We start from the raw sequence: 16,221 nt of genomic DNA on the forward strand, positions 1-16,221 counted from the left end.
TAACACACACACAGGTAGCCTGCAGGTTAGAGCGTTGGGGTTGCTGGTTCGAATACCGGACCTGACAGGGTGATAAATATGTTGCTGTGCCCTTGAGCATTGCACCTAACCCTAATTGCTCCAGGGGCGCTGGACAATGGTGACCTTGGCTGTGACCCCACTCCCTGCGGGTGTCTCAGGGGGAGTTGGGATATGCAGGAAACACATTTGTTACAGTTTTTCTTAAATTGCTAACAAGCATTGGTCAATACTGAAGCCACTTTTTCAAAACTCTTCACACAGTCTGCATTACTGTCAAGAGAATTATGTTCTCAGTGTTCATAAACCCAATTGAATTAATTACTCAGCCTGAAACCCAGAATTTGTAGGAAACTGGTTGGAATGAATCAGACGGATGCCCAGTTACAATAGTCAGATAATTTATTTACGAGAGAGCGCTGCCTATCATTTCCGGTACATTGGTCTATATACCTCACATTTCGTCATAAATGTCCCTCCTCCTCTCAGAAACAATGACAATATGGTTCACAAGTCTTCTCCTACTCACACGTTGTCTGCCACCTGTTAAACAATCTACTACAAGCCCAAGGTCTCTCCCCTCCCTGGGTGGGGACAGAATGTCCTGTAAGGAACACAGTATTCCAGCCTGTCTGACGATAGCTCCATTTGTTTCTCACTTACACCCTGCTTACACTCTAAAAAGGAACAGAAAGTCCTTGTTCTAATTCTTGACTAAAACTACACACATAATAATTAGTTTTATGATTCTAAGAAGTTTCATACAATCATACAGTGACAGGGTTGTATTCTGTTGGTTATAGTTCTACGTTAAATGTATACCTCATTTAGTAATTATTCATAAAATTCATAACAATTACCAACATGCATCTTGGCCAAACACTTAATCTCACCTCCAGAACTCAGTCAAACCACCAAAACACTTCATACATGTCTCAAAATAAGCTCGTTCGACCAGAACACTGGCAACAATTCTCAGTCAGGAAGCGTACAGTACGTTGTCACTCATAACACACGGACCTAAATAACACTAACAGGGAGCATTACATAAATGAGGACCTTTTCTTTGAAGTTGAATGATTTTTCATTATAGAATTAGAATAACACCTTTTCACTTTATTGACTGTACTAACGTTTATGTAACAAGAATGAATCAGACATTTTGCAATTTGCTTCAATAACCTTCATTTTTTTCTATATCTTTGCAGATATTAATTTACTTGTGAAAAATAAGAAGTTTAAACAAAAAACAAATACCAGAAATTCCAGGGTTGCAATAATAATTACAAAAAACCATCATCAACATGTATAGTATACCACTCATACTGTACAGTACTGTGAGGGTTCTAGTTCTCATCACCATGTCTAGTATAACACTCATACTGTACAGTACTGTGAGGGTTCTAGTTCTCATCACCATGTCTAGTATAACACTCATACTGTACAGTACTGTGAGGGTTCTAGTTCTCATCACCATGTCTAGTATAACACTCATACTGTACAGTACTGTGAGGGTTCTAGTTCTCATCACCATGTCTAGTATAACACTCATACTGTACAGTACTGTGAGGGTTCTAGTTCTCATCAACATGTCTAGTATAACACTCATACTGTACAGTACTGTGAGGGTTCTAGTTCTCATCACCATGTCTAGTATAACACTCATACTGTACAGTACTGTGAGGGTTCTAGTTCTCATCACCATGTCTAGTATAACACTCATACTGTACAGTACTGTGAGGGTTCTAGTTCTCGTCACCATGTCTAGTATAACACTCATACTGTACAGTACTGTGAGGGTTCTAGTTCTCATCACCATGTCTAGTATACCACTCATACTGTACAGTACTGTGAGGGTTCTAGTTCTCGTCACCATGTCTAGTATAACACTCATACTGTACAGTACTGTGAGGGTTCTAGTTCTCATCACCATGTCTAGTATAACACTCATACTGTACAGTACTGTGAGGGTTCTAGTTCTCGTCACCATGTCTAGTATAACACTCATACTGTACAGTACTGTGAGGGTTCTAGTTCTCATCACCATGTCTAGTATACCACTCATACTGTACAGTACTGTGAGGGTTCTAGTTCTCGTCACCATGTCTAGTATAACACTCATACTGTACAGTACTGTGAGGGTTCTAGTTCTCATCACCATGTCTAGTATAACACTCATACTGTACAGTACTGTGAGGGTTCTAGTTCTCATCAACATGTCTAGTATAACACTCATACTGTACAGTACTGTGAGGGTTCTAGTTCTCATCAACATGTATAGTATAACACTCATACTGTACAGTACTGTGAGGGTTCTAGTTCTCATCACCATGTCTAGTATAACACTCATACTGTACAGTACTGTGAGGGTTCTAGTTCTCATCAACATGTATAGTATAACACTCATACTGTACAGTACTGTGAGGGTTCTAGTTCTCATCACCATGTATAGTATAATCACTCATACTGTACAGTACTGTGATGGTTCTAGTTCTCATCAACATGTCTAGTATAACACTCATACTGTACAGTACTGTGAGGGTTCTAGTTCTCATCAACATGTCTAGTATAACACTCATACTGTACAGTACTGTGAGGGTTCTAGTTCTCATCACCATGTCTAGTATAATTACTCATACTGTACAGTACTGTGAGGGTTCTAGTTCTCGTCACCATGTCTAGTATAACACTCATACTGTACAGTACTGTGAGGGTTCTAGTTCTCATCACCATGTCTAGTATAACACTCATACTGTACAGTACTGTGAGGGTTCTAGTTCTCATCACCATGTCTAGTATAACACTCATACTGTACAGTACTGTGATGGTTCTAGTTCTCATCAACATGTATAGTATAATCACTCATACTGTACAGTACTGTGAGGGTTCTAGTTCTCATCACCATGTCTAGTATAACACTCATACTGTACAGTACTGTGAGGGTTCTAGTTCTCATCACCATGTCTAGTATAACACTCATACTGTACAGTACTGTGAGGGTTCTAGTTCTCATCACCATGTCTAGTATAACACTCATACTGTACAGTACTGTGAGGGTTCTAGTTCTCATCACCATGTCTAGTATAACACTCATACTGTACAGTACTGTGAGGGTTCTAGTTCTCATCACCATGTCTAGTATAACACTCATACTGTACAGTACTGTGAGGGTTCTAGTTCTCATCAACATGTCTAGTATAACACTCATACTGTACAGTACTGTGAGGGTTCTAGTTCTCATCACCATGTCTAGTATAACACTCATACTGTACAGTACTGTGAGGGTTCTAGTTCTCATCACCATGTCTAGTATAACACTCATACTGTACAGTACTGTGAGGGTTCTAGTTCTCATCACCATGTCTAGTATAACACTCATACTGTACAGTACTGTGAGGGTTCTAGTTCTCATCACCATGTCTAGTATAACACTCATACTGTACAGTACTGTGAGGGTTCTAGTTCTCATCAACATGTCTAGTATAACACTCATACTGTACAGTACTGTGAGGGTTCTAGTTCTCATCACCATGTCTAGTATAACACTCATACTGTACAGTACTGTGAGGGTTCTAGTTCTCATCACCATGTCTAGTATAACACTCAAACTGTACAGTACTGTGAGGGTTCTAGTTCTCATCACCATGTCTAGTATAATTACTCATACTGTACAGTACTGTGAGGGTTCTAGTTCTCGTCACCATGTCTAGTATAACACTCATACTGTACAGTACTGTGAGGGTTCTAGTTCTCATCACCATGTCTAGTATAACACTCATACTGTACAGTACTGTGAGGGTTCTAGTTCTCATCACCATGTCTAGTATAACACTCATACTGTACAGTACTGTGATGGTTCTAGTTCTCATCAACATGTATAGTATAATCACTCATACTGTACAGTACTGTGAGGGTTCTAGTTCTCATCACCATGTCCAGTATAACACTCATACTGTACAGTACTGTGAGGGTTCTAGTTCTCATCAACATGTCTAGTATAACACTCATACTGTACAGTACTGTGAGGGTTCTAGTTCTCATCAACATGTCTAGTATAACACTCATACTGTACAGTACTGTGAGGGTTCTAGTTCTCATCACCATGTCTAGTATAACACTCATACTGTACAGTACTGTGAGGGTTCTAGTTCTCATCACCATGTCTAGTATAACACTCATACTGTACAGTACTGTGAGGGTTCTAGTTCTCATCAACATGTCTAGTATAACACTCATACTGTACAGTACTGTGAGGGTTCTAGTTCTCATCAACATGTATAGTATAATCACTCATACTGTACAGTACTGTGAGGGTTCTAGTTCTCATCACCATGTCTAGTATAACACTCATACTGTACAGTACTGTGAAGGTTCTAGTTATCATCAACATGTCTAGTATAACACTCATACTGTACAGTACTGTGAGGGTTCTAGTTCTCATCAACATGTCTAGTATAACACTCATACTGTACAGTACTGTGAGGGTTCTAGTTCTCATCAACATGTCTAGTATAACACTCATACTGTACAGTACTGTGAGGGTTCTAGTTCTCATCACCATGTCTAGTATAACACTCATACTGTACAGTACTGTGAGGGTTCTAGTTCTCATCATCACCATGTCTAGTATAACACTCATACTGTATAGTACTGTGATGGTTCTAGTTCTCATCAACATGTGTAGTATAACACTCATACTGTACAGTACTGTGAGGGTTCTAGTTCTCATCACCATGTCTAGTATAACACTCATACTGTACAGTACTGTGAGGGTTCTAGTTCTCATCAACATGTCTAGTATAACACTCATACTGTACAGTACTGTGAGGGTTCTAGTTCTCATCACCATGTCTAGTATAACACTCATACTGTACAGTACTGTGAGGGTTCTAGTTCTCATCAACATGTCTAGTATAACACTCATACTGTACAGTACTGTGAGGGTTCTAGTTCTCATCAACATGTATAGTATAACACTCATACTGTACAGTACTGTGAGGGTTCTAGTTATCATCACCATGTCTAGTATAACACTCATACTGTACAGTACTGTGAGGGTTCTAGTTCTCATCAACATGTATAGTATAACACTCATACTGTACAGTACTGTGAGGGTTCTAGTTCTCATCAACATGTCTAGTATAACACTCATACTGTACAGTACTGTGAGGGTTCTAGTTCTCATCAACATGTCTAGTATAACACTCATACTGTACAGTACTGTGAGGGTTCTAGTTCTCATCACCATGTCTAGTATAATTACTCATACTGTACAGTACTGTGAGGGTTCTAGTTCTCGTCACCATGTCTAGTATAACACTCATACTGTACAGTACTGTGAGGGTTCTAGTTCTCATCACCATGTCTAGTATAACACTCATACTGTACAGTACTGTGAGGGTTCTAGTTCTCATCACCATGTCTAGTATAACACTCATACTGTACAGTACTGTGATGGTTCTAGTTCTCATCAACATGTATAGTATAATCACTCATACTGTACAGTACTGTGAGGGTTCTAGTTCTCATCACCATGTCTAGTATAACACTCATACTGTACAGTACTGTGAGGGTTCTAGTTCTCATCAACATGTCTAGTATAACACTCATACTGTACAGTACTGTGAGGGTTCTAGTTCTCATCAACATGTCTAGTATAACACTCATACTGTACAGTACTGTGAGGGTTCTAGTTCTCATCACCATGTCTAGTATAACACTCATACTGTACAGTACTGTGAGGGTTCTAGTTCTCATCACCATGTCTAGTATAACACTCATACTGTACAGTACTGTGAGGGTTCTAGTTCTCATCAACATGTCTAGTATAACACTCATACTGTACAGTACTGTGAGGGTTCTAGTTCTCATCAACATGTCTAGTATAAGACTCAAACTGTACAGTACTGTGAGGGTTCTAGTTCTCATCACCATGTCTAGTATAATTACTCATACTGTACAGTACTGTGAGGGTTCTAGTTCTCGTCACCATGTCTAGTATAACACTCATACTGTACAGTACTGTGAGGGTTCTAGTTCTCATCACCATGTCTAGTATAACACTCATACTGTACAGTACTGTGAGGGTTCTAGTTCTCATCACCATGTCTAGTATAACACTCATACTGTACAGTACTGTGAGGGTTCTAGTTCTCATCACCATGTCTAGTATAACACTCATACTGTACAGTACTGTGAGGGTTCTAGTTCTCATCACCATGTCTAGTATAACACTCATACTGTACAGTACTGTGAGGGTTCTAGTTCTCATCACCATGTCTAGTATAACACTCATACTGTACAGTACTGTGAGGGTTCTAGTTCTCATCAACATGTCTAGTATAACACTCATACTGTACAGTACTGTGAGGGTTCTAGTTCTCATCACCATGTCTAGTATAACACTCATACTGTACAGTACTGTGAGGGTTCTAGTTCTCATCACCATGTCTAGTATAACACTCAAACTGTACAGTACTGTGAGGGTTCTAGTTCTCATCACCATGTCTAGTATAATTACTCATACTGTACAGTACTGTGAGGGTTCTAGTTCTCGTCACCATGTCTAGTATAACACTCATACTGTACAGTACTGTGAGGGTTCTAGTTCTCATCACCATGTCTAGTATAACACTCATACTGTACAGTACTGTGAGGGTTCTAGTTCTCATCACCATGTCTAGTATAACACTCATACTGTACAGTACTGTGATGGTTCTAGTTCTCATCAACATGTATAGTATAATCACTCATACTGTACAGTACTGTGAGGGTTCTAGTTCTCATCACCATGTCCAGTATAACACTCATACTGTACAGTACTGTGAGGGTTCTAGTTCTCATCAACATGTCTAGTATAACACTCATACTGTACAGTACTGTGAGGGTTCTAGTTCTCATCAACATGTCTAGTATAACACTCATACTGTACAGTACTGTGAGGGTTCTAGTTCTCATCACCATGTCTAGTATAACACTCATACTGTACAGTACTGTGAGGGTTCTAGTTCTCATCACCATGTCTAGTATAACACTCATACTGTACAGTACTGTGAGGGTTCTAGTTCTCATCAACATGTCTAGTATAACACTCATACTGTACAGTACTGTGAGGGTTCTAGTTCTCATCAACATGTATAGTATAATCACTCATACTGTACAGTACTGTGAGGGTTCTAGTTCTCATCACCATGTCTAGTATAACACTCATACTGTACAGTACTGTGAAGGTTCTAGTTATCATCAACATGTCTAGTATAACACTCATACTGTACAGTACTGTGAGGGTTCTAGTTCTCATCAACATGTCTAGTATAACACTCATACTGTACAGTACTGTGAGGGTTCTAGTTCTCATCAACATGTCTAGTATAACACTCATACTGTACAGTACTGTGAGGGTTCTAGTTCTCATCACCATGTCTAGTATAACACTCATACTGTACAGTACTGTGAGGGTTCTAGTTCTCATCATCACCATGTCTAGTATAACACTCATACTGTATAGTACTGTGATGGTTCTAGTTCTCATCAACATGTGTAGTATAACACTCATACTGTACAGTACTGTGAGGGTTCTAGTTCTCATCACCATGTCTAGTATAACACTCATACTGTACAGTACTGTGAGGGTTCTAGTTCTCATCAACATGTCTAGTATAACACTCATACTGTACAGTACTGTGAGGGTTCTAGTTCTCATCACCATGTCTAGTATAACACTCATACTGTACAGTACTGTGAGGGTTCTAGTTCTCATCAACATGTCTAGTATAACACTCATACTGTACAGTACTGTGAGGGTTCTAGTTCTCATCAACATGTATAGTATAACACTCATACTGTACAGTACTGTGAGGGTTCTAGTTATCATCACCATGTCTAGTATAACACTCATACTGTACAGTACTGTGAGGGTTCTAGTTCTCATCAACATGTATAGTATAACACTCATACTGTACAGTACTGTGAGGGTTCTAGTTCTCATCACCATGTATAGTATAATCACTCATACTGTACAGTACTGTGATGGTTCTAGTTCTCATCAACATGTCTAGTATAACACTCATACTGTACAGTACTGTGAGGGTTCTAGTTCTCATCAACATGTCTAGTATAACACTCATACTGTACAGTACTGTGAGGGTTCTAGTTCTCATCACCATGTCTAGTATAATTACTCATACTGTACAGTACTGTGAGGGTTCTAGTTCTCGTCACCATGTCTAGTATAACACTCATACTGTACAGTACTGTGAGGGTTCTAGTTCTCATCACCATGTCTAGTATAACACTCATACTGTACAGTACTGTGAGGGTTCTAGTTCTCATCACCATGTCTAGTATAACACTCATACTGTACAGTACTGTGATGGTTCTAGTTCTCATCAACATGTATAGTATAATCACTCATACTGTACAGTACTGTGAGGGTTCTAGTTCTCATCACCATGTCTAGTATAACACTCATACTGTACAGTACTGTGAGGGTTCTAGTTCTCATCAACATGTCTAGTATAACACTCATACTGTACAGTACTGTGAGGGTTCTAGTTCTCATCACCATGTCTAGTATAACACTCATACTGTACAGTACTGTGAGGGTTCTAGTACTCATCATCACCATGTCTAGTATAACACTCATACTGTATAGTACTGTGATGGTTCTAGTTCTCATCAACATGTGTAGTATAACACTCATACTGTACAGTACTGTGAGGGTTCTAGTTCTCATCACCATGTCTAGTATAACACTCATACTGTACAGTACTGTGAGGGTTCTAGTTCTCATCAACATGTCTAGTATAACACTCATACTGTACAGTACTGTGAGGGTTCTAGTTCTCATCAACATGTCTAGTATAACACTCATACTGTACAGTACTGTGAAGGTTCTAGTTCTCATCACCATGTCTAGTATAACACTCATACTGTACAGTACTGTGAGGGTTCTAGTTCTCATCACCATGTCTAGTATAACACTCATACTGTACAGTATTGTGAGGGTTCTAGTTCTCATCAACATGTCTAGTAAAACACTCATACTGTACAGTACTGTGAGGGTTCTAGTTCTCATCAACATGTATAGTATAACACTCATACTGTACAGTACTGTGATGGTTCTAGTTCTCATCAACATGTCTAGTATAACACTCATACTGTACAGTACTGTGAGGGTTCTAGTTCTCATCACCATGTCTAGTATAACACTCATACTGTACAGTACTGTGAGGGTTCTAGTTCTCATCAACATGTCTAGTATAACACTCATACTGTACATTACTGTGATGGTTCTAGTTCTCATCAACATGTCTAGTATAACACTCATACTGTACAGTACTGTGAAGGTTCTAGTTCTCATCACCATGTCTAGTATAACACTCATACTGTACAGTACTGTGAGGGTTCTAGTGCTCATCACCATGTCTAGTATAACACTCATACTGTACAGTACTGTGAGGGTTCTAGTTCTCATCAACATGTCTAGTATAACACTCATACTGTACAGTACTGTGAGGGTTCTAGTTCTCATCAACATGTCTAGTATAACACTCATACTGTACAGTACTGTGAGGGTTCTAGTTCTCATCACCATGTCTAGTATAACACTCATACTGTACAGTACTGTGAGGGTTTTAGTTCTCATCACCATGTCTAGTTTAACACTCATACTGTACAGTACTGTGAGGGTTCTAGTTCTCATCAACATGTCTAGTATAACACTCATACTGTACAGTACTGTGAGGGTTCTAGTTCTCATCACAATGTCTAGTATAACACTCATACTGTACAGTACTGTGAGGGTTCTAGTTCTCATCACCATGTCTAGTATAACACTCATACTGTACAGTACTGTGAGGGTTCTAGTTCTCATCAACATGTCTAGTATAACACTCATACTGTACAGTACTGTGAGGGTTCTAGTTCTCATCAACATGTATAGTATAACACTCATACTGTACAGTACTGTGAGGGTTCTAGTTCTCATCACCATGTCTAGTATAACACTCATACTGTACAGTACTGTGAGGGTTCTAGTTCTCGTCACCATGTCTAGTATAACACTCATACTGTACAGTACTGTGAGGGTTCTAGTTCTCATCACCATGTCTAGTATAACACTCATACTGTACAGTACTGTGAGGGTTCTAGTTCTCATCACCATGTCTAGTATAACACTCATACTGTACAGTATTGTGAGGGTTCTAGTTCTCATCAACATGTCTAGTAAAACACTCATACTGTACAGTACTGTGAGGGTTCTAGTTCTCATCAACATGTATAGTATAACACTCATACTGTACAGTACTGTGATGGTTCTAGTTCTCATCAACATGTCTAGTATAACACTCATACTGTACAGTACTGTGAGGGTTCTAGTTCTCATCACCATGTCTAGTATAACACTCATACTGTACAGTACTGTGAGGGTTCTAGTTCTCATCAACATGTCTAGTATAACACTCATACTGTACATTACTGTGATGGTTCTAGTTCTCATCAACATGTCTAGTATAACACTCATACTGTACAGTACTGTGAAGGTTCTAGTTCTCATCACCATGTCTAGTATAACACTCATACTGTACAGTACTGTGAGGGTTCTAGTGCTCATCACCATGTCTAGTATAACACTCATACTGTACAGTACTGTGAGGGTTCTAGTTCTCATCAACATGTCTAGTATAACACTCATACTGTACAGTACTGTGAGGGTTCTAGTTCTCATCAACATGTCTAGTATAACACTCATACTGTACAGTACTGTGAGGGTTCTAGTTCTCATCACCATGTCTAGTATAACACTCATACTGTACAGTACTGTGATGGTTCTAGTTCTCATCAACATGTCTAGTATAACACTCATACTGTACAGTACTGTGAGGGTTTTAGTTCTCATCACCATGTCTAGTTTAACACTCATACTGTACAGTACTGTGAGGGTTCTAGTTCTCATCAACATGTCTAGTATAACACTCATACTGTACAGTACTGTGAGGGTTCTAGTTCTCATCACAATGTCTAGTATAACACTCATACTGTACAGTACTGTGAGGGTTCTAGTTCTCATCACCATGTCTAGTATAACACTCATACTGTACAGTACTGTGAGGGTTCTAGTTCTCATCACCATGTCTAGTATAACACTCATACTGTACAGTACTGTGAGGGTTCTAGTTCTCGTCACCATGTCTAGTATAACACTCATACTGTACAGTACTGTGAGGGTTCTAGTTCTCATCACCATGTCTAGTATACCACTCATACTGTACAGTACTGTGAGGGTTCTAGTTCTCGTCACCATGTCTAGTATAACACTCATACTGTACAGTACTGTGAGGGTTCTAGTTCTCATCACCATGTCTAGTATAACACTCATACTGTACAGTACTGTGAGGGTTCTAGTTCTCATCAACATGTCTAGTATAACACTCATACTGTACAGTACTGTGAGGGTTCTAGTTCTCATCAACATGTATAGTATAACACTCATACTGTACAGTACTGTGAGGGTTCTAGTTCTCATCACCATGTCTAGTATAACACTCATACTGTACAGTACTGTGAGGGTTCTAGTTCTCATCAACATGTATAGTATAACACTCATACTGTACAGTACTGTGAGGGTTCTAGTTCTCATCACCATGTATAGTATAATCACTCATACTGTACAGTACTGTGATGGTTCTAGTTCTCATCAACATGTCTAGTATAACACTCATACTGTACAGTACTGTGAGGGTTCTAGTTCTCATCAACATGTCTAGTATAACACTCATACTGTACAGTACTGTGAGGGTTCTAGTTCTCATCACCATGTCTAGTATAATTACTCATACTGTACAGTACTGTGAGGGTTCTAGTTCTCGTCACCATGTCTAGTATAACACTCATACTGTACAGTACTGTGAGGGTTCTAGTTCTCATCACCATGTCTAGTATAACACTCATACTGTACAGTACTGTGAGGGTTCTAGTTCTCATCACCATGTCTAGTATAACACTCATACTGTACAGTACTGTGATTGTTCTAGTTCTCATCAACATGTATAGTATAATCACTCATACTGTACAGTACTGTGAGGGTTCTAGTTCTCATCACCATGCCTAGTATAACACTCATACTGTACAGTACTGTGAGGGTTCTAGTTCTCATCAACATGTCTAGTATAACACTCATACTGTACAGTACTGTGAGGGTTCTAGTTCTCATCAACATGTCTAGTATAACACTCATACTGTACAGTACTGTGAGGGTTCTAGTTCTCATCACCATGTCTAGTATAACACTCATACTGTACAGTACTGTGAGGGTTCTAGTTCTCATCACCATGTCTAGTATAACACTCATACTGTACAGTACTGTGAGGGTTCTAGTTCTCATCAACATGTCTAGTATAACACTCATACTGTACAGTACTGTGAGGGTTCTAGTTCTCATCACCATGTCTAGTATAACACTCATACTGTACAGTACTGTGAGGGTTCTAGTTCTCATCACCATGTCTAGTATAACACTCATACTGTACAGTACTGTGAGGGTTCTAGTTCTCATCAACATGTCTAGTATAAGACTCAAACTGTACAGTACTGTGAGGGTTCTAGTTCTCATCACCATGTCTAGTATAATTACTCATACTGTACAGTACTGTGAGGGTTCTAGTTCTCGTCACCATGTCTAGTATAACACTCATACTGTACAGTACTGTGAGGGTTCTAGTTCTCATCACCATGTCTAGTATAACACTCATACTGTACAGTACTGTGAGGGTTCTAGTTCTCATCACCATGTCTAGTATAACACTCATACTGTACAGTACTGTGATTGTTCTAGTTCTCATCAACATGTATAGTATAATCACTCATACTGTACAGTACTGTGAGGGTTCTAGTTCTCATCACCATGCCTAGTATAACACTCATACTGTACAGTACTGTGAGGGTTCTAGTTCTCATCAACATGTCTAGTATAACACTCATACTGTACAGTACTGTGAGGGTTCTAGTTCTCATCAACATGTCTAGTATAACACTCATACTGTACAGTACTGTGAGGGTTCTAGTTCTCATCACCATGTCTAGTATAACACTCATACTGTACAGTACTGTGAGGGTTCTAGTTCTCATCACCATGTCTAGTATAACACTCATACTGTACAGTACTGTGAGGGTTCTAGTTCTCATCAACATGTCTAGTATAACACTCATACTGTACAGTACTGTGAGGGTTCTAGTTCTCATCACCATGTCTAGTATAACACTCATACTGTACAGTACTGTGAGGGTTCTAGTTCTCATCACCATGTCTAGTATAACACTCATACTGTACAGTACTGTGAGTGTTCTAGTTCTCATCAACATGTCTAGTATAAGACTCAAACTGTACAGTACTGTGAGGGTTCTAGTTCTCATCACCATGTCTAGTATAATTACTCATACTGTACAGTACTGTGAGGGTTCTAGTTCTCGTCACCATGTCTAGTATAACACTCATACTGTACAGTACTGTGAGGGTTCTAGTTCTCGTCACCATGTCTAGTATAACACTCATACTGTACAGTACTGTGAGGGTTCTAGTTCTCATCACCATGTCTAGTATAACACTCATACTGTACAGTACTGTGATGGTTCTAGTTCTCATCAACATGTATAGTATAATCACTCATACTGTACAGTACTGTGAGGGTTCTAGTTCTCATCACCATGTCTAGTATAACACTCATACTGTACAGTACTGTGAGGGTTCTAGTTCTCATCAACATGTCTAGTATAACACTCATACTGTACAGTACTGTGAGGGTTCTAGTTCTCATCAACATGTCTAGTATAACACTCATACTGTACAGTACTGTGAGGGTTCTAGTTCTCATCACCATGTCTAGTATAATTACTCATACTGTACAGTACTGTGAGGGTTCTAGTTCTCGTCACCATGTCTAGTATAACACTCATACTGTACAGTACTGTGAGGGTTCTAGTTCTCATCACCATGTCTAGTATAACACTCATACTGTACAGTACTGTGAGGGTTCTAGTTCTCATCACCATGTCTAGTATAACACTCATACTGTACAGTACTGTGATGGTTCTAGTTCTCATCACCATGTCTAGTATAACACTCATACTGTACAGTACTGTGAGGGTTCTAGTTCTCATCAACATGTATAGTATAATCACTCATACTGTACAGTACTGTGAGGGTTCTAGTTCTCATCAACATGTCTAGTATAACACTCATACTGTACAGTACTGTGAGGGTTCTAGTTCTCATCAACATGTCTAGTATAACACTCATACTGTACAGTACTGTGAGGGTTCTAGTTCTCATCACCATGTCTAGTATAACACTCATACTGTACAGTACTGTGAGGGTTCTAGTTCTCATCACCATGTCTAGTATAACACTCATACTGTACAGTACTGTGAGGGTTCTAGTTCTCATCACCATGTCTAGTATAACACTCATACTGTACAGTACTGTGAGGGTTCTAGTTCTCATCACCATGTCTAGTATAACACTCATACTGTACAGTACTGTGAGGGTTCTAGTTCTCATCACCATGTCTAGTATAACACTCATACTGTACAGTACTGTGAGGGTTCTAGTTCTCATCACCATGTCTAGTATAACACTCATACTGTACAGTACTGTGAGGGTTCTAGTTCTCATCACCATGTCTAGTATAAGACTCAAACTGTACAGTACTGTGAGGGTTCTAGTTCTCATCACCATGTCTAGTATAATTACTCATACTGTACAGTACTGTGAGGGTTCTAGTTCTCGTCACCATGTCTAGTATAACACTCATACTGTACAGTACTGCGAGGGTTCTAGTTCTCATCACCATGTCTAGTATAACACTCATACTGTACAGTACTGTGATGGTTCTAGTTCTCATCAACATGTATAGTATAATCACTCATACTGTACAGTACTGTGAGGGTTCTAGTTCTCATCACCATGTCCAGTATAACACTCATACTGTACAGTACTGTGAGGGTTCTAGTTCTCATCAACATGTCTAGTATAGCACTCATACTGTACAGTACTGTGAGGGTTCTAGTTCTCATCAACATGTCTAGTATAACACTCATACTGTACAGTACTGTGAGGGTTCTAGTTCTCATCACCATGTCTAGTATAACACTCATACTGTACAGTACTGTGAGGGTTCTAGTTCTCATCACCATGTCTAGTATAACACTCATACTGTACAGTACTGTGAGGGTTCTAGTTCTCATCAACATGTCTAGTATAACACTCATACTGTACAGTACTGTGAGGGTTCTAGTTCTCATCAACATGTATAGTATAATCACTCATACTGTACAGTACTGTGAGGGTTCTAGTTCTCATCACCATGTCTAGTATAACACTCATACTGTACAGTACTGTGAAGGTTCTAGTTATCATCAACATGTCTAGTATAACACTCATACTGTACAGTACTGTGAGGGTTCTAGTTCTCATCAACATGTCTAGTATAACACTCATACTGTACAGTACTGTGAGGGTTCTAGTTCTCATCACCATGTCTAGTATAACACTCATACTGTACAGTACTGTGAGGGTTCTAGTTCTCATCACCATGTCTAGTATAACACTCATACTGTACAGTACTGTGAGGGTTCTAGTTCTCATCATCACCATGTCCAGTATAACACTCATACTGTATAGTACTGTGATGGTTCTAGTTCTCATCAACATGTGTAGTATAACACTCATACTGTACAGTACTGTGAGGGTTCTAGTTCTCATCACCATGTCTAGTATAACACTCATACTGTACAGTACTGTGAGGGTTCTAGTTCTCATCAACATGTCTAGTATAACACTCATACTGTACAGTACTGTGAGGGTTCTAGTTCTCATCAACATGTCTAGTATAACACTCATACTGTACAGTACTGTGAGGGTTCTAGTTCTCATCACCATGTCTAGTATAACACTCATACTGTACAGTACTGTGAGGGTTATAGTTCTCATCACCATGTCTAGTATAACACTCATACTGTACAGTATTGTGAGGGTTCTAGTTCTCATCAACATGTTTAGTAAAACACTCATACTGTACAGTACTGTGAGGGTTCTAGTTCTCATCAACATGTATAGTATAACACTCATACTGTACAGTACTGTGATGGTTCTAGTTCTCATCAACATGTCTAGTATAACACTCATACTGTACAGTACTGTGAGGG

General features: G+C 39.2%; 1 protein-coding gene across 1 annotated transcript in view; it reads left to right on the top strand.

The window, feature by feature from the left end:
- Positions 1-16,221, top strand: part of LOC110520796 (protein FAM189B-like) — a 48,977-nt gene that overhangs the window by 9,139 nt on the left and 23,617 nt on the right. The window lies entirely within an intron of this gene.

This window comes from Oncorhynchus mykiss, chromosome 3 (assembly GCF_013265735.2).
Source record: "Oncorhynchus mykiss isolate Arlee chromosome 3, USDA_OmykA_1.1, whole genome shotgun sequence".
NCBI classification, from domain to species: Eukaryota; Metazoa; Chordata; class Actinopteri; order Salmoniformes; family Salmonidae; genus Oncorhynchus; species Oncorhynchus mykiss.